Here is a 21,851-nt window from a genome sequence, read left to right as displayed (position 1 = left end):
TCTTAAAATCTTAAATGTGTATCATTTATGATCATGAGTAATGACTATTTGGTGCATGACTAACCAATTCCTTAATAGATCAAACAAAATAAGCTTATTGAAACTCGCAAATTTGTTAAAGTGAATCAAGTAATGTTGTGCATAGATGAATCCTTGAAATCATGAAGAAAGACAATAAAAGTTGAGGTAGAACCTATTCTTTGTTGAAACACGTCACAAAAAGTCTATTTGGTATCCTAAAGTTGATAAGTAGTATCATTGATCAAATAAGAAATGACAATTTGGTGAAATGCAATTAATGTAAGCATTTTAATGCTTCAATTGACACTTCTCATCCTAAGGAACTCACAATGAAGACAAATAAAGTAAGCTTGTGAGGACCCCATATAGTTTTGCAATAGTGATCTTCATTCAGGCTATTATTTAAGGAACTTCAAGATCAGAAAGAAAGATAGTTTTTTCTAGAGAATACTTTTTGAGCAGAACTCTTGTTCAAATTATTAATCATTCTTTCTATAAAAATATTGCTCTTAATTAGTTGTACCACGTCTTTTCTGTAAAACAAAATATTTGTAAAAATTTACCCAAAAATTAAATATTGTTATAGTGTTAAGCTTAGAGAAACTTGTTTATAAAAGAATACTCATTTAAGCCTAAAGAGCCTTGTCAATAAAAGAATACTCGTTTGAGTCTAAAGAGACTTGACTATAAAATAATACTTTGGTAGATTGCTTGAAGAGACAATTTATAGAACACTTAGATTTGAATTTGAAGTAGCTTATTAAAATAATACTTGTATCTTTTTAAGGACAATGGAATGCAATTTGGTTGAATTGAGAATTGGGTGTAATCTCGATGATTGAGACGATCCAATATAAAAATTATTGTGTGTTTCGTTGCCTTTTCTCTTATATTCTTTATTGTTAGTGTTACTACTTCACTATTCACTACAAGAAAAATGTAAATTTCTGACCGAAAATTTTCAACGGATATGGATCTGTCAGAAATTTCTGATGGATATTTCTGTCAGAAATTTCTGACGGATTTATATTTTCGTCAGAAATTTCTGACAGAAATATAAATCCGTCAGAAATTTTTGAGGGAAACTTTCTGACAGAAAATTCTGTCAAAAATTTCCGACGGAAAAATAAATCTGTCAGAAATTTCTTATTCCGTTAGAAATTTCTGATGGATTTATATTTCCGTCGAAAATTTCTGACAGAAATATAAAACCGTTGGAAATTTCTTATTTTTAATTCTTATTTTTAATTTCTTATTTTTATTTTCTAAAATTTGAATTTTTATTTTTAATTCTTATTTTTTATGTAATCATTTTTAACTACTTTTTTTTTTTAAAAAGATAAATAATTATCTTAGGTGTCACCTACAACAATTACGTACTATTATCGTATTGATATTTAACACCTCTAATTTTTTTTTAGGTTTTCAAAATAAATATTATTTATCTATCTTAAAATAATCAAACTAGTGAATGTATATTTTAGAGGGATGAAAATCAAAGAAAAATATTTTACTCATTTTACAAGTATGGAACAATCTTTATAAATCTTACAAGGATGAAAAATAAAGAAAAAAATTTATAAAGACCAAAATCAAAATCACCCATCTTATAGGGACTAAAATATATTTAAACCTTCTAAAATTAATATTTTCGATCTTAACAATTATTTTAAATAAATAATTTATTTTTAAATATTTATAAACTACTTAGAGATGTTAATATATTGTCTCTAAAATTATATTAAGCAAGTTCAAGTGTGAATATTTTCATATTTGTGTGTTTCATGAATTTTCTATTAAATAATTAGTGCATATATTAGTTTATTTAACATAAATAGTAGTTTTATATTTTAGAAGAAAAAAAAAATTATTTTCTAGAAGTAATAAGCTTAAAATTACACACACACACACACACATACACACACACACATATATATATATATATATATACAGTGACGGATCTAGAAATTTTAGATAGTAGGGGCAATACTTATTTATATATTTGTAGTATTAAAAATTTTATATATTATAATTGTTTATTACAAGTTTTTTATATCTACGATTAGTATTAAAAATAAAAATAAATTAGGTCACACTATATTTTATTATAATTTAGTTGGTTTGAACCTAACTTTCTTTAAAAATATATATCTTAAGTATGACTTATTTATCTATCATAGATATTTTTTAAATGTTTGGGTAGAACTACAATCATAAAGACTTATTTTATAATAATTTAAAACTATTAAAAATATAAAAATAAATATGTTAAGTTTTATAAAAATCAAGTTTAATTTATTTATAATATAAATATGTTTTTAATATCTAATATATATTTTTAGATGATAATTTATTTTAAAATATCTTATAATAACAATTCTAAATGAAACATAAATCTTTTGATTTTTCTTATTTTGATTTTTTTAATCAGTGTATACAATTTTACTATATTGATTTTTTCAATCAATGTATACAATAAATAAAAAATACAAAAGATAAACATGCATGCTACAAATTTTATTTTATCAAAAAATTATTTATTTTAATATATTACATTATATATGTGAATATTAAGACATATATAGATATATACATATATATATTATAATTAAACTTTTTTAAAAAATTCATTATTAAGAAATTTATTTTATCACATGAGAATTAATTTCCTTAAAAAATTTGACAGATATCAAACAAATAAACATTTTTTCTGAATCTATATATTATTTTATTAGAATATAATTTTTATTTTTTAAAATATATTATTCTTTTAGATAAAAAAATTATGTATATGTCAAATAGTAGTGGGGGCAAGTGCCCCACTATTCCAAACGTGCATCTGTCCCTGTATATATATATGTATATATATATATATATATATATATATATATATATAATATAAGGGGTTATAATTATACCGGTGTAACTTTTACTAAGTATTGTGCAGCTTAATAACTTTATATTAAATATGAATTTTGTAAATCCAACCGTTAAATTGAAAGTTCATATTACTTTATACTTGTATATCAAATTTTATTAAAATTGAACAACAACTAGAAGGTAATCAAAGTGTTCATATTTTAGTGTATTTTGAATTGAATATATTACATCAATTTCGTTTTATAAAAATGAAGTATCAAATCATATTAGATTAATATAAAGTTTTGTATATATAATCTATAAGAGATATGAACTTTCAATCTAACAGTTGGATTTACCAAATTCACATTTAATATAAAGTTATTGAGCGGTATAATACTTAATAAAAGTCACATTTAATATATATATATATATATATATATATATATATATATATATGAGGGAGGTTATTTAACTAAAATCTTATTGACAATTTACTATATGATCTTAATATTTTTGTATAACTAATATCTGGTTTTAAATTTGATATGAGAATATTATATATAATTAGATAAGATTTTAAGTTAGTATTTTATTAATAGTTGATAATTAGAAACTAAAACAAGGATAAATACATTTTTTGAATTTTATATGTTTGATTTAAGGTAAATAAATATATTAAATTAATTAATAATTTATTTAAAATATTAAAATTTAATTTATAAGTATGTAATAAATAAATATTTATAATTTTATAAATTATATTATCATTATAAATTATATAATTAAATAATTTAAATTATAATTTTAAATAAAAATAAGTAGATGTTAATTATAAAAGTAAGTACATATAAATAAAGAATAATTAAATATATTATTATTATTATTATTATTATTCGTAATGTAAAATTATTATATATTATTATTATAGTACAAATATGAGATTGTACATTTGAGGACGACTTAAATGAATTAATTTGTATAAGTTATACTGACAACATACATATACATTTCAGTAGCTTATTTATCAGAACTTCACAGTTAAGCGTGCTTGACCTGGAGTAGTACAGGGATGGGTGACCTTCTGGGAAGTTTCTCAGAAATTGCACAAGTAAGGATAAAACACGCTAAACAGTGAAATATCGTGAAATAGAACCTTTGAAAGGCCAAATATGAGAGTTGTTACATTAATAAATTTATTAAAATTTAAAAAAATTATAATTTCTGACAGAAAATTCTGTCAAAAATTTCTGATGGAAATTTTCGACGGGTTTTTCCGACGGATAATTTCGTTAGAAATTTCTGACAAAATTTTCTGACGAAATTTCTTTCGGAAATTTCCGACGGATTTAATTATTTCCGACGGATTTTTTTTCCTACGCCAATCCGTCGAAAATCCGTAAGAAATTTACCTGTTTCCATCGAAAATTTCTGTCAAAAATCAGCATTTTTCTTGTAGTGACTAACAAAAGTGAGTTGTTTTTTATAGACATTATTTAACCCCATTTTAGTATTTATCTTTTCTCTACTACTACATATCAAAACAAAAGGTTAATATGAACTCATTGTCTCTCTATACATTAATGATCTTATGTACACAGGAAACAATATGGAGAAGATGAAATAATTCAAAGAAAACATGATGAAGATATTTGAGATGACCAATAACCTTACCTTGATGAACTACTAGCTTCGTTATAGAGGTGAGACAACAAAAATAAGGAATATTTATCTCTCAAAATAAATATATTGAAGTTCTACTAAAGAAGTTCAAGATGTACGATTATAAACTTGTAGCTACTCCACTAGTGGTAAATAAGAAACGTCCTATAAAAAAGATGGAGTACCAAAAGTAAATGCATCACAATATAGGAGTTTATCGAGAGTCTACTATATCTCACAATCACACGACTATACATCATGTTTTCCATAAGTCTTTTATTAAGATTTATGCAAAAACCAACTTAGATTCACTATAAAGCAAGAAATTTTTTTTAAGATATCTACAAGGCACGAGGAAGTTTGGTATATGGTACAAAATTATGACCAACTCAAGAATGATTGGCTTCACCGAAAATGATTGGGCATAATCAATAAATGACATGAAGAATACGTTGAGATATGCTTTTCACTATGATCAATTTTTTTGCTTGGTCATCAAAGAAGCAAGCAACCATGGCACAATCTACAGGAGAAGCAATGCACGTAACAACTCCTGAAATTTCAATTTAAGTAATATGGCTATAAAGAATACGGGAAGAAATGGGTGAACAACAAGATAGACATAATAATTGAAAAGCAAAGTTAGAACACGCTGTAGATTCTGCAATAAGTACATAAGAATAATTATTATGGTTATTAAATTTCAGTTATATGAATTAAGTAAATATTACAAAAATAAATAAATAAATAGAAGTTAGTCTTAATTAAATGGTTAGCTTATAAAAACTTTGGTTGCATTTGGGGAGCACTTGTTATCACCTAACAAATTGTAATGGAGTTTATTGATCATATGACTTAAAATGAATAAAGGGAAAAATACGTAAATAAGAAAAACACATACGCAGAGAGATCCTGTGCAGATTAAAACAGAATAAAGAATCGACTTAAGTTACAAATCTTTTTAGATAACCTAAATTAGAAGTACACAGATGGCCTATTAGCTCAGTTTGTTAGATCGTCTTACTAATAACGCGAAGGTCGCATGTCCGAGACCTGCATGGGCCAATTTTTTAGAAATGCTTTTTAAATATTAATTATATTCACCTTTGAAAGCATGTGCCTTTATGGTAAACCTAATATAAATTCTAAATAAAATATAAATATGCTTTTTAAATATTAATTATATTCACCTTTGAAAGCATGTGCCTGGTAAACCTAATATAAATTCTAAATAAAATATAAATCTTCTGATATTTCATATTTTGATTTTTTAATTAATATATACAATCTTATTATTTGAGAGCATGTGTCTTTATGGTCAATCTAAGCTTTGATATAAATTTTAAATAAAATATAAATTTTATGATATTTTATATTTTGATTTTTTTAATCAGTATATATAATTTTATTATTTTTTTTTAATCAACGTATATAATAAGTAAAAAGTACAAAAAGTAAACATATATCTAGCAAATTTTATTTTATCAAAAATTGATTCTTTAATAATTATATTATATATATGTGAACATTAATATATATATAATTAAATTTTTAAAAAAAATTGATTCGTTATTAAAGAATATTCTTTATCACATATAAAAATTAATTTCTTTTGAAAGTTTTACAGATATCAAATAAATGAACATCTTCACCAAATTTATATTTTATACATACAATAATATTAATATATATCTATCTTATTATAATATAACTTTTATTTTTTAAAATATAATATTTTTTTAGATAAAAAATATATGTGTATATCAAATGGTAGTGGGGGCAAGTGCCCCCACCATATTACAAATAGATCCGTCAATATGAACATACATATCTGCTTAGTCATTAATAATGATTTAAAATGTCTAATAAGATTAAAAGAATACACAAATACACATGCATTGAATGAATGTATGCGTAAAATTGAATAACTTGTATGATCTTATACACAACGTCTGATAGATGTGTTCGTGTACTACTTTGCTAATTTAATAACACTTCCATGTCTTAAAGAAAATTTTATTAAATGATTGTCTTTGATTAAGTTATCTTTGGAAAAATCACTTCGTCTTAATCAATGAAAATATTTTCTAAGATAAGAAAACCTTAGTTTCAAAATTAATGTATTTGTCACCATTAAAAAAGGGGGAGATTATTAAATCAAAAGATAATCTTAAATCTGTCAAGCTTTCAAGTTTTAATGATAATAAACATAATATTTTTCTAAATGAATAATATTTTTGCAAAATACAAATCAGACAAAACATAAGACACAAATCTTTAGATAGATGATATGCCATCAGACAAATCATACAATCTTACTTCTTAAACTCTTAAATGCGTATCATTTATCATTAGTAATAACTATTTGGTGCATAACTAACCAATTCCTCCTTAACAAATCGAACAAAGAAAGCTCATTGAAACTCACAAATTTGTTAAAGTGAATCAAGTCATGTTGTGCATAGATCGATGGATCTTGAAATCATGGAGAAAGACAATAAAAGTTGAGGCAGAACCTGCTCTTTGTTAACACATGTCACAAAATGTTTATTTGGTATCCTAAAGCGGATAAGTAACATCCTTGATCAAATAAGACACAAACCTTTAGATAAATGATGTTGTAGGTGGTTCAAGAAACTAAAACAAGTCTTTTTAAAAATATAGAGTGAAAATGATTTTTTTTTATATAATTTGAGAATAAAAAACTTACTTCAAATTTAAAGAATTAAAAAAGTATTTAAGAAAAAAAATAAACAGATGTAGTTATGTTGAATAATATCTTTAAATCCTATTTTGATGCCATAAAATAAAATTCAAATAATGGTAATTTTAGTGTTACAAACAAAATTTCTCATCTCCTAGCACCTTTTCTTTGTATTTTGAATTAATTAATATTTTAGCATGTGTCAGTACACATATTAAATGTTTATGTTATATAACTTAATTTATAATAATTTATGTATATAAAAAATTATGATATTTAATTATATAAATTAAATTAAAATTTGTATAATAAAAATTTTAAAATATATATTTAAATTTTAGATTTAATATATATATATATATATATATATTCAAGAGATAATTAGTAAATTACAATTGGGCGTATTTAAACTAAATACTCTAACTAAAATGCTAATTAGATCATTTTCATGTGCATTTCCCGATACCATAAATTTCCAACTAAATCATAAGTTACAATTAGATCTTAAATTTTTAAAGCATCAATACTTTTGAAATAAAATTAATAAAAAATGAAACATGAATAATAGAAAATGGAGAGAATATATAAATATAAAATTATAAAACATATAAAATAGAAAACAAAAATCAACCCATGAAATTTTAGGATTAAAAAAAATGCAATGCCTCCTAGCTACTAGTTGATAATTCAACTTAACTAATAACGATTATTCCATCTTTGTTTCCGAAAATCCAAATAACGTTCCATTTCCACTCCACTATTTTTGGGCTTTCCAAGAAGATAAAGGGGAAGCTTCTCAGTTCCCAAACAAACTCGTAATTGAAAGTACTATTACGTTCCAATACATTAAAATCTCCTAATTGAAAAATTAATGTGTGAATCACTATGTTCGGGTTCATTAAAAACTCGTAATTGACAATGCACGTGTTAATAACTATTAATTCGCCTTCTCCAAAACACTTTGTGGGGGAATTTATCTAGTCCCCAATATGTGTATATATATTCATTCTCATCATTGGTTATCATCTTCACATTCAAGCAAAAAGACTCACTTAAGTTGTGACGTAGTGTTCAATGGAAGAGAAAAAGATAACACACTACAGCAGCACTCATAGGATCTTACTAGTGGGAGAGGGAGATTTCTCATTCTCACTATGTTTGGCAAGGGCATTTGGCACAGCTTCTAATATGGTTGCTACCTCTTTAGATTCTAAAGGTATATACATATTTTAAACTAAATTGAAATTGAAATATCGTTAGTGTGTTTGGATACTTTCTTGACTGAATTTTAACATGTAAAATCATGGTGAAATTTTGAAAAAGTTGAAGCAATTATTTGTTTTTCCTTTGACATTCACCATGATTGTGTGATTGATTTGAAAAGAATTGAAAGTTAATCCAAGCGTATACTATACTATAGTATATGATGCATGCAACTTTATTTGCATGCAATAAAGCTGTGTTTTGAACTTCTTCATATTGCTAACTTCATGTTTTGCTTTTTAATATTTTGAAGCGTCTTTAATGTTGAAGTATAAAAATGCGTTAAGCAACTTGATTGAACTTGAGACTCTTGGTTGCACCATTGTGCATGAAGTGGACGTCCACACAATGAAAGAACACCCACTTCTTAAACATGAACGTTTTGACCGCATAATTTATAATTTTCCTCATGCTGGTTTCAATGGTCGTGAAAGTAATGCCTCAGTGATTATGTAAGTTATGCGAAAAAAGTGCTATCTATATAAGTAGTAATTTATTTTTAGCTCTAATTTTGTCATTCACCTTATGTATATACACTTCCAATTAATGCAGGCTTCACAAGAATTTAGTGCGAGTATTTCTGAAAAATGCTAAATGCTTGGTTACTTACTTAGGGGAAATTCATATTACTCACAAGACATCGCACCCTTTCAGCGAGTGGGAAATCGAGACATTGGCAAGTTGTGAGGGTTTGGTGTTAGCTAAAGAAGTAGATTTCAATATATATAATTATCCAGGTTACAATAACAAGAGAGGAGCTGGGTGTCAATGTGACCAAAGTTTCCGTGTTGGACAGTGCAGTACTTTCATGTTTAGGGACTTTACTTTAAATGATGTTCTTAATTTGTTTTAACTTTTAATTATTGAATACTTGAACTTCAAGCGTGACTTTTTGTGTTTTGGTATCGCGTGGTAATATTAGAATTGCAACAGTACTTGCGTCTTTTGTTATAAGAAATTCTATATTATTGTTAATATTTGAGTACTTTCGTTTGTTTTCTCTCTCTTGGCCTGTTAAGGGATTTCATATGCTTGTTATCGTTATTATTGTTAGAATATGGGTATGTGTTAAAGAATTCAAGTGTCCTACTTGGAAATAATAATATGTTGGAAAGCATGCAATTTAAAAATGAAAGATTAAAAAACATAACACAATTTTAAAAAATGCTGCAATGAAGCAGTATTCAAATTATGTTTGTTCTTGCAAGAAGGCTAAAAGCAAAATTACTCAACTATCAGAAGATATACATACCATCGTTTATGATGAATTCTAATCACAATTGTGAACAGAAGGGGAACCGTTTGACATTTTATACATGCTATCAATTTCACGTTTGATTCACTGTTACCAAGTGCTTTATAATTCATACAAATCTTTTACAAAGTTAATATCAAGTATTTTTCTCTTCTCGTATTGACCCGGTTCCTTTGCATATGGAGAAGGACAATTCCCTCATTCTCATATTCAAAGTTCTTAAAATTTTGAATTTGTAAAACAATGATTACCTTCACTTATACTCTATTCTTTACTACATTTTAATTCTTTAGTAATATTTTCTATTTTACATTTGTTAAAATATTACTATATATTAAATAAATAGATTATTTTATATTTTTTTTAAAAATGTCATTATAGATAAAGTAACATTTTTTTATTTTAATATTATTCTTTTCAATTTTTTCATAATCAAAGTCCTATATCAAGTAAAAAAATGTCACATAGGTTATTTTTTAACATTTTCTTGAAAAATATTACTATAATTGCTTCTAGGGTCAAAGTCCAACATCAAGTAAAAAAAGGTATATTTCTTTTATATATAATTATTATCCATAATTAAATTCCTACATCGAATAAATGAATGACTCATAAAAAATATATATAATTATATAGTTATACTTAAGATAAATGAATTTTGATATTTGATATATAATTAGTAGTGATTAATTAAGAATGTCTTTAAGATTCTCTTAAAGAACTCTTAGGGATTTAGGAAGCATAAAAATATATAATAATTGATATTTAATATCTAAATTAAAATTAATTATCATTTTATAAAGTTAACAAAAATTTAACAATATCATTAAAATATTACAAAAATACTACTTTGATAACATTTGAAAAATGTTACCTAATTGGGTAAAAATGTTATTAAAAATCTTTAACATTTTTCAAATGTTACTAAAAGCTATTTATGTTGTAGTGATTTTAATCATACTACTAATCCATTACTTGTATATTATATTTTCATAATATTATTAGTTAATATAAAATTTCTAACCATAATAATTCTAACAATCTTATTGTGTTGTATTTATCATAATATCATAAATTCTTATATCCTTGACTACAACCATTTTGCGATTACTGCTAAAAGTCTGACCCCACAAGTCACTTCATTATTAGCGTATTTAATTTACAAATAAAGGGATTGTGAAAGTTTGGACACCACCATGATATAGAATACAATACTGAAGCAGTCTGCCAATATCGATAACTTGCTGCGTATTATATTATATAAGCAAAACTTAATCTTCACAATATTTAATATTACCAAGTGATAGGGGACATAAAAGGAAGATAGATATTAGAAAATAAAAATAATATATAATATCAACCGTTAGTTGAGATTAATTATTTTCTATTAATTATGTTTTGGATTTCTGGGCTGACCTTCATTGTATATATAATAGAGTAGAGGCTTGTAATTTGTACATTGAAATTAATAGAAAGTATTATTTAGTTATCCTTTTTCCTTCTCTTTTTTCTTTTTCATTTTATGGTATCAAGAGCAATCTCAAAGAGGGCTTTATTGTGCCATATTCTGATCCAACAAGGCTGAAGGAGAAGGTTCTCTAAAACAACACAACATCAAGAAAGGAGATGAGTCACAGAATCCTAGCAGTCCCTATTATCTTCATCCGGGTGAAAATACTAACACCCGCATTGTTTCCCCAATTCTTGATGGTCCAAACTATCATTCTTGGAGTAGGTCGATGAAGAGAGGACTTCAATCAAGAAACAAATACAAATTTGTAGATGGAACGATCAAGGAACCACCAGGTGATGACTTCTTGCATGATGCTTGGTTAAGGTGCAATACTATGGTCATTTCTTGGATAACTCGATTTGTTTCTTTGCAAATTGCACAAAACATTATATATATTGACAATGTAGAAGATTTATGGATGGATTTAAGAGACAGATTTTCAAAAGGAGACCATTTCAGGATGTCTGATCTCCTACAAGAAATTCACTTTTTAGCATTGACTATTTACCCTTTGTGTCCCCAATTAATAATTTTGAGTTTGAGGAGGAGAGAGAAATGCAACGATTGTAAGAGAGTGTACCATTGAAGATGATTGGGTACCTCCAGTCCTTGATGCCACCAAGAGATCTTTTTACTTCAATGAGAAAGAGTACATCATCATGCATTATAGTGAAGCCCTTGGGATTGCCATCAGACCAAGGACTACCTTGTAGATTATCCTGAGGCCAATTGATCTCATTGACCTACCACATTTGGATGCCTAAACCACTCAGCTCATCCAGCATGAAGTTCAAAATCTTATCCACTCACGAGCTATTTTGGAGTTAAGCTATGAAGGAATCCCTCATAATCTGCACCAAATGCTTGGTGAGGTATACATGTTGTGGATGGTCTAGCTATGGACCAAGTTCATCATTGATGATACTTGTCCCAAGGTTGCTCTCTACTTCATCTACAAGGGTAAAGAGAAGTTGAGGCCATACTTGAAAGATGTGGGTTACATGAGATACGCCAAGTGACATCAGTTTGGTACTTCCAATAATGACAAGGTTGAATGTATGTCCTACGTAGTGGGAAGAAGCATGCAAACCTACCCAATCCCTTCTAGTGTTATGCCCTCCGTCTCCAGACTCTCTCCACTTGACACAAGATTTATCGTTATATCTCTCATTTTTCTATTAATTTTCATATATTTTTATTTGGTAACATTATTTTTTTTATAGAAAAATTATCCTTCTATCTTCATTTGACCAACCAGGTCTATTTGCTCTACCTTAGACTCCTTCCCTTGTAATAAAAGTTGATTAGGATTCTTCAAAGCTCTTCATTTTGCTTACTAGAGGCAAGCCCATTATGAAAGAAAATTTCACAAGTTGCCTAGACATTTGAAGACTCTAAACATCAAGTTGAGCTTTGATGAGGAGGAAGACTAATTTTAAGGGGAGCCACACTTTTGCACAACCTTTCTGCTAGTGCTAAAAGGGGGAATAGATTTGTGTTTTTGAACAATTTTTTCCTACATAATATACTTTGATTATTTATGCTATGTTTGTTGATATTACTACATTTTTTTTATTTATGCACATATAATGTCATTCAGATCATGCATGTTTTTAGGGGGAGTCTTCTATTTATTTTATCATATACTTATGTATGCTTTGTTATGAGTATTTTGAATAAGTATGCTCTATTTTGGATATCATGAACTAGTTATGCTCCAAAAAAATAGGCTATGCCATGAAAGTCATGATATAATCTAAACATATGATTTGATAAACACATTCGGCTCTAGTAAGTAACATAGGCCTTGAGATACATGATAGATATCATGTGCTTTATTAAACATCTGAGGCTCTGATATGCAATCACTAGTTGAAAAAAGACTTTCAAGATCAATTATTCTTTATTTTTAAGATTTGTTAATGAATCAATCTTAAAAGTTAGACTTTTAAGATTGGTTATTGATCGATCTTAAAAGTGAAAGATCTTAAAAGTCCAACTTTGCATAGTTCATATTAGAGTTTACCCCATTTCACAACAAGCCTCCAATTCAAATGGGTGGTTCAAAAACCAAATTAATTTCATAACAAGAACTAGAACACTCATCAAACTCAACATCCAATCCAAATAATAAGTAAAAATAAACATAAGAGGATTTTAATAAACCACAAAAATCAATAGCAAATAGAAAATCTAAAATTATTTGTTGAAAAACCTAATCCAAAATAAACATCTGAAGAACACAGAAAAATAAAAATAAAATTGTTAGTGGCACCATGAGAGCGAGAGTGAAAGAGAAGAACAATTACGTATCTTTCGTAGAGTGAACGGAGTTAACACCAACGATGGTGGGGTGCGCCAACTTCAAATGCTAGAATGGAACAATGGCGGGGCGTGGCAACTTGAACAACGTCAATCTCAAAAGTGGTTGTTGGGTGTGCAACGAAAGGTTTATTCTTGCTGAGAACGCAAGGTTTATTCTCGAAGGTGAGAATGAAACGATGGTGGGGCGTGCCGGTGTGACCAAAATCAACTTGAACAGTGGTGGTGCATGCTGCAAGAGAATCTAAGTGAGCGAGGCGAGTCAGTCTGAGAGAAACAAGCTTCGTGCATGCACTAACCTTGAAGGGGACAACGAAAACATTGGTGGGGCGTGTCGGCCTAAAAAAAATGGCTTTAATAATGGTGGTGGGGCACATTGTGAAAGAATCTAAGAGATCAAGAAAGAAGAAGGAATGGGCAATAGAATAGTGTGTGAAGAGAAGGAGATGCAGACTCATTTATTTGATTTTACAAGATCGGTTCTTTAATAATCAATTTTAAAATGTGTTCCCAAACAACCTTTTAAGATTGGTTATAATTTAACTGATCTTAAAAGTTCTGACAATATTTACAAAAATGTCACTACATCACTTTTAAGATCAGTTCTTTCTTAACCGATCTTAAAACCTCGATTTTAAAACTGTTTTTTCCATTAGTGAATGTATGCTCTAATAGAAATTAATCAATATGTTCACTTTGATAGAATCTAAAATGAACAAGCAGGCCAACATACACAATGATGGATCAAGAAATTTTAGATAATGAGGGCAATATTTATTCACATGTTTGTAGTATTAAAAATTTTACATATAATTTTTAAAATATAAATATATATCATAATTATTTTTTATAAGCTTCTATACATACGATTATAATTAAAGATAAAAATAAACTAGGTCAGATTAGATTATATTATAATTTAGTAGGTTTAAATCTAACTTTCTTTAGAAATACCTATATGAAATATGACTTATTTATCTGTCATAAATATTTTTAAAATATTTGATTAGAACTACAATCGTAAAGAACTATTTTATAAATATTTTTTAATAAACTTGTTATCTCGTTTGGCAAGTGTACCAAATCGTATACGTAGTTCAATGAAAGTATGAGTATCGTCTCCCAAGGGACTTGCGCAACACTTTGCAATTTCACTTGGTATAATAACTAAGCTACCGAAAAATAATAAGAGTTTGATTTGCTGCAGTAAATAATGTAAACAAGCAATAACAATTCTTTTTGGTGTTTTGGTAAACACTTAGAGTGCAAAACTTGATTCTAATGCAATATTAATAAATTGTTGGGGTTTGACTTCACTAAACCTTCCTCTCATGCTTATCACTAAGTTCACAATAGTTATTATTTAAAATTTATCAATCACTCTCAAAAGTAACCAACCCTAATCTCTTACAAGTTGGCATCTAAGTTACTAGCTTAAACTATCAATCTCTTGCATAGTTTAACCTAGAAACCAACTTTAAAAACAAGAGCTTAAGAAAGACCAATGGCATTTACTCTATCTCTAGCAATAAGCACCATTAGCTGCTCTATTTCAAGTCAAAGGTTTAAAATCATTTCTCAATCTCTTAAAAACCTTAAGTTCAAGTTAAGGGTGATCAAGCCATAACAAGCATTATGCACAGAAAAAGAGAAATAAAACTGAATAACAACTTAGATTGATAGCTTAGAGTTTACACATGAGAATGAGTTTAGTTACATCAAACCCCAACAAGGGTGAGTTTAGCTACACATAGACATGTAGAACTCTACAAATGATGAAGAAAGGAAGAAGCTTGATCTTGAAGGTTCCAGAGCTCTCTAGCCGCCACACAAAGTCCAAGAATGATCCTCCTTACTTCTCTCTTCGAAAATCCCACTTTTAGGTCATAAAAGCTTTTGTCTTATGTGAATAATGACATGTCAGCACAATCCACGCTAAGCCTCAGTTCCATGCTCAGCGTGGGAATCAAAATTCTGTTCCAGGGATTCTCTGACATGCTGAGGCTAAGCGTGGATCTGGGGCTTAGCCTGGGAACTTAACCAAAAATTCCTTCAACTTCAAATTCACCACTTTGTGCTTGACTTCCTTCCTTCTTTCCTAGCTTTCTCCTAAACTACAAAACAATAACCAAATACTTGTAAGTTATCTAAAAACATGATTCAAAAACAAAATGTGATCACCTAACAATTTAGATACGTTTTGAGTTAAAAACAAAGTCTAAAGCAAGGAAAATTGTATAAGTGCTTCAAACTAGGCCATAAACTTAATGAAATCATAGCACTTATCAATACCCCAAACTTAAGATCTTGCTTGTCCTCAAGCAAAGAAAAATAAAGCAACTAAGTTAACACACAACCTAATCTCCTAATTGAACACGATTTGAAAATTGGTAATCACACAAAACAGCCATACATGTCTTCCAATAGTTGAACACTAAAAATGTTTACACTTGATCCGCCAATTAATGTGGTGCCCACACAATTTGATATCAGAAGTGTATTGCAACAGTTCCCAAAGGGATTAACAAGCATGGCAATGATACTAATGAAAATTAGTGAACAACCTCTTCCTCACCAAGATCAGTGTTTCTCTCATCACACAAGTGTATTTAGGTGGGAATCTCTCAAATCAACACAAATGAATCACACAAGTCAACTTTGCTTTTCATCTCAATCAAATTCAAACAGTCACATAATCATGCATAGATCACAAGGTCTTTCATAGGTTGTAATGTGGCTGGGCTAACAAAAGAAATTGGTTTTTCTGGGTAAACAAAAGACACCACAGGAGTAGAAGAGCAAGTCTTAATGATCACCATGTATAATTCCTCTTCCTTTCTCTATTCCTAGAAGTCCCAAGATACTACCTTCACCCAAAGCATATAGATCATACAACACACTTATACACACAATTTAATCACTTTTTGATGTTTGATTTTTTTTTTCTTTTACTTTCTCTTTTGAATTTTTTTTTTCTTTTTGATTCTTGATTTTTGAATTTTGATTTTTTTTTTTGAAACTGAATAATAGCTGACTAATGGCCACAACGTACAACCATAACATGTACATTCATCAATATGCTCAGCAACAATGATCACCCCACAATATCCCAAACTTAAGACTTTTCTCCCCTTATGATCAATTTGACTGCTCTCCTATTCCTAAGGTGTGGGAGAATTTTGTTTTTCTTAAGGGCTTCAAGGTTCTCAATAAATTCACTGTTTGGCTCAAAGTAGGGTGCAATGGATTCACTTTTTTGTTAGGTTGGCTTTTTGGTCAAGTGGCTCAAATTTACAAGAAAAATTGCCTTGATCATCTCTAAACAACATATGCTATGCAAACTCAAAAGAGACTCAAGCAAAATCAACCGCATGAAATCAAATGGTAACACTCTAACAGCAAGAGGGGCCAAAACTCACATGGGCTAATAAAGGTGCTCAAAACTTTTAAAAAGTATCATGCCACAGTCATTAACCACAAAAGTAACAATCACACACTATCTCTAATCATCCCTAGAGTGCAACCACAAACATTTTTGATCTTGTGTCTAAAAATACATTTGTTCACTAAGAGATACATGCACACCTAATTTTTTTGATTTTTCAATTTTCAAAACGCATTAAAACCAAACAGTCAGAAGCAAATAACAGAACAAAATAATAAAACAGTTTTTCAAAGTGAAACAGCTTAGTCTTCCTCCTCATCATCTTCAGCCTCGTCTGACTCTTCTTCATCGACAACTGCATCACCTCCCCCCTTCTCTTGATCATGGCCTCCTGGCCATGCTACAAAAGCAAAATAAGTGAATGTAATTAGGAAGACACAAAATCAGGAAAAACAATGAACAACCAAGTTGGTTTTTTTTTTTTAACTCCATAGACAAGCTGAGCGCCCAGCCCACGCTCAGCGTGAGGGTTGCAGCAATGTGCTCCCCTTTTGGCCCCCAAAAGGCTTCACCCACCACCAAGAACACCAAAATAACTTGAATCTTGTACTGGGCATTCACAAAAATAAGGTTTCCAAGGGTTTTAAGAAGACCCATTCACAAATATACCAACACAAATGTGCAAATATCATCAAGGAACATCAACCATGAAAATAAGCCCAAAAATACCATGGATACAAGGGTTTGCACGAAAATGGGTAGGGGGATTAGATGAGTGGGGGAAAATAGAAATGGAGCCAAGAAACATACAATGGGGGGAACCACACAAGGTTAGAGGAGATGAACTTACCTTCGCGCCTTTGATGAAGAAGAGAGAAAATGGAGCCTACCCACACCAAGAGAAACATGGCCAAGGAAGAAAAGAAAGAGACTTAGGGTTTGAGAGTGTTTGTGAGAGAGTGAGGAGTGGTAGAGGGAAAGAAATAGGTGTCTGGAGAGAGAGTGTGACAACATTTAATGAAAAAGGAACTCCAGGCTAAGCGTGGGATTGGCGCTTAGCGTGGGAGTTCTAGAGAGAACTCCCAGTTTTCAAGTTTAAGTTCTGAGGCTAAGCGTGGGATTGGCGCTTAGCGTGGCACCTCCAGAGAGCTATTTTTCTACCTCTGCACTGATATAGCTTAGCTTGGAACTTCATGTTGAGCGTGGATTTCAATTTTTCTGCAAATTTTCAAGTTTTTCAAGCATAGCTCAACATGAAGTCCCTCAAGCCCTCACTATCACAATGCTTTCTCGACTAAGAAGCAAACACAATAATTAACCATGCACCTACACCTAGAACACACTAACACAAAATAACTGAATTTAAAGGCATGCTAACTTGTTTTTGGATTAGAAATGATGGGTTGCCTCCCATAAAGCGCTCGTTTTCTGTCACTAGCTTGACAAACCAAAGCTTCAGGGGTTCTCCAATGCAACGGTGGAATAAGCTCGCTCAATTTCACCGCCCAAGTAGAGTTTAAGTCTTTGGCCATTTACTACCCAGCTCTCCTTAGAGGAAACATCCTCCACTTGTATTGCTCCATGAGACTTAACTTGCTTAACTCTGAATGGCCCTGACCACTTTGACTTCAGCTTCCCTGGAAAGAGTCTCAACCGGGAGTTGTAAAGGAGCACAAGTTGTCCCGGATGAAACTCTCGCTTTAGAATCTTCCGGTCATGATACATCTTTGTCCTTTCCTTGTAGTGCTTAGCTGACTCGTAAGCATTGAGGCGCAATTCTTCCAATTCATTCAGCTGTAATTGTCTCTTCTCAACTGATTGGGTTGGATCAAAATTCAAGAACCTGATAGCCCAGTATGCCTTATGTTCCATCTCAACCGGCAAGTGACATGCTTTACCATAAACCATCTGAAATGGTGACAGTCCAAGAGGTGTCTTATAGGCAGTACGATAGGCCCAAAGTGCATCATCCAACTTGAGAGCCCAATCTTTCATGCTTACATTCACTGTCTTTTCAAGGATATGCTTGATTTCTCGGTTTGAGACCTCTGCTTGCCCATTTGTTTGCGGGTGATAAGGAGAAGCCACTTTGTGTCGCACATCATAGTGTTCCAACACCTTCTTTAATTGAGAGTTGCAGAAGTGAGTTCCCCCATCACTGACCAAAACTCTTAGAACACCAAACCTGGAGAAGATGTTTTTCTTGAGAAACTTGATCACTGTCTTAGCATCATTCTTTTGTGCAGCCACAGCCTCGACCCATTTGGAAACATAGTCCACAACCACTAATATGTACTCATTTGAGTAAGAGGAAGGTAAGGGCCCCATGAAATCGATCCCCCAACAATCAAAGACCTCTACTTCAAGCATGTTTTGCAATGGTAGCTCATGGCGTTTGGAAATATTTCCAATTCTCTGACATCTATCACAGCTCTTTGCATGATCATAGGCATCCTTAAACAATGTTGGCCAAAAGAACCCCGATTGTAGGACTTTGGCTGCAGTTCGTTCACCATTGAAATGACCTCCATAGGGGGAATTATGGCAGTGCCACAATATGTTCTGGGCTTCATCTTGAGCTACGCACCGCCTTAGAAGATTATCAGCCCCTACCTTGAAGAGATAAGGGTCATCCCAAACATAGTAATTGGCATCACGGAAATTTTTTTTCTTTTGCTGCCAAGTATAGTCTTCCGGAATGATACCAGTTGCTTTAAAGTTTGTCATGTCAGCAAACCACGGACGTTCTTGCACTGACAACAAAGCTTCATCCGGAAACTCATCCTTGATTTCACCCTCCTTGCAAGTAACTTCTTCATTGACTAATCTTGAGAGGTGATCAGCCACTAAATTCTCAGAACCTTTCTTATCCTTTATCTCCAAGTTGAATTCTTGCAGTAGCAAGACCCAACGGATTAGTCGAGGTTTTGATTCAGCTTTGGTGAGCAGGTATTTAATGGCTGCGTGGTCGGTGTAAACGATGACTTTGGCTCCAATAAGATAAGCTCGAAATTTCTCCAAGGCATACACAATGGCTAGCAGCTCTTTCTCTGTGGTTGCATAGTTCAACTGTGCTCCATTCAACACTTTACTAGCATAATAAATAGAGTGAAACACCTTATTCCTCCGTTGACCCAAGACAGCTCCAACAGCATAGTCACTGGCATCACACATCAACTCAAAGTCATCACTCCAATCTGGAGCAACAATCACAGGGGCTGTGGTGAGTTTGTTCTTCAAGGTCAAAAATGCTTTCATGCACTCTTCATCAAAGAGAAAGGGTTGGTCCTTGTTTAATAAGGTGCACAAAGGTTTGGCGATCTTAGAGAAGTCCTTGATGAACCTCCTGTAAAAACCGGCGTGCCCAAGGAAGCTATGAACACCCTTAACATTAATTGGGGGAGGCAATTTCTCAATCACATCAACCTTGGCCTTGTCCACTTCTATTCCTCTAGCTTAAATTTTATGACCAAGAACAATGCCTTCTTGAACCATAAAGTGGCATTTCTCCCAATTCAGAACTAAGTTGGTATCAATGCACCTCTTCAAAACTAGCTCAAGATTCTCTAGGCACACATCATATGAAGACCCAAAAACAGAGAAGTCATCCATGAAGACTTCAATACATTTCTCTACCAAATCAGCAAAAATTGCCAGCATGCATCTCTGGAAGGTAGCTGGTGCATTGCAAAGACCAAAGGGCATTCTTTTGTAAGCAAACACCCCGAATGGGCATGTGAAGGAAGTTTTTTCTTGATCTTCAGGATTAACCGCAATTTGGTTGTACCCCGAGTACCCATCTAAGAAACAATAGTACGTTTGACCGGCCAGTCGCTCCAACATCTGATCCATAAAAGGAAGAGGAAAGTGGTCTTTCCTAGTGGCTTGATTTAACTTCCGGTAGTCTATGCACATTCTCCAGCCTGTTACTGTTCTTGTTGGGATTAACTCATTCTTCTCATTGGTGATCACAGTCATTTCTCCCTTCTTTGGCACGACTTGTACGGGGCTCACCCACTCACTGTCTGAAATTGGATATATCATCCCAGCTTCGAAGAGCTTTAGAACCTCTTTTCTCACCTCCTCCTTCATAATGGGATTTAGTCTTCTTTGAGGCTGAGCTATTGGCCTGTAATCACTCTCCATGTGTATTTTGTGCATGCAGTAAGCTGGACTGATGCCTTTAAGGTCAGAAATGGCCCACCCTATAGCTTCCTTATGCACCTGCAAGACTTTAATCAATTTTTCTTCTTCCAATTGAGACAGGGAGTTACTAATGATGATTGGTTTTTCACCATTTGGCTCCAAAAAGACATATTTGAGGTGAATTGGAAGTATCTTCAACTCTAGCTTAGTGCTCACTAGTGTGCTGTCACCTTTTAACTCCTCATGGTTGGCATCACTAGGTGGAATCTCCTTGAAAGTATTTAGGTGCTTCAAGCATTCAGACATTTCAATCACATCCTCCTCATCGAGTTCATCCATAGTATCAGTCAACACACATTCAAGAGAAGATGACTTTTTTAGCTTTTGTGTAGCCTCAAGCACTACCTCATCCAGCACATCCATTCGGAAACAAGCACCTTTATCATTCGGATGGGTCATAGCTTCAAATACATTAAAAGTGATCACCTCATCATGGACCCTCAATTTAAATTCACCATTCTCTACATCAATGATTGCTCGTGCAGTCTTCATAAATGGCCTCCCCAAGATAATAGGAATAACAGAGTCTTCTTCCATATCCATAACCACAAAATCAGCTGGAAATATGAATTTGTCAACTTTAACAAGCATGTTTTCAATCACACCATAGGGATACTTGATAGACCGGTCAGCTAGTTGCAAAGTCATGCGGGTCGGTTTT

General features: G+C 31.0%; 1 non-coding gene across 1 annotated transcript; it reads left to right on the top strand.

Moving 5' to 3' along the window:
• Positions 1 to 7,770: 7,770 nt before the first annotated feature.
• LOC109794832 (uncharacterized protein At4g26485) lies at positions 7,771 to 9,362 on the top strand. Its single transcript, XR_014431857.1, has 3 exons — positions 7,771 to 8,462; positions 8,763 to 8,961; positions 9,062 to 9,362. It is a non-coding gene; the product is annotated as an uncharacterized protein At4g26485 (transcript).
• The last annotated feature ends 12,489 nt before the right edge of the window (positions 9,363 to 21,851 follow it).

Source organism: Cajanus cajan, chromosome 2, assembly GCF_000230855.2.
Source record: "Cajanus cajan strain Asha chromosome 2, NIPB_CcT2T_4, whole genome shotgun sequence".
NCBI lineage: Eukaryota > Viridiplantae > Streptophyta > Magnoliopsida > Fabales > Fabaceae > Cajanus > Cajanus cajan.
Note: the sequence above shows the minus strand (reverse complement) of the source record. Positions and strands in the feature narration are given on the sequence as shown.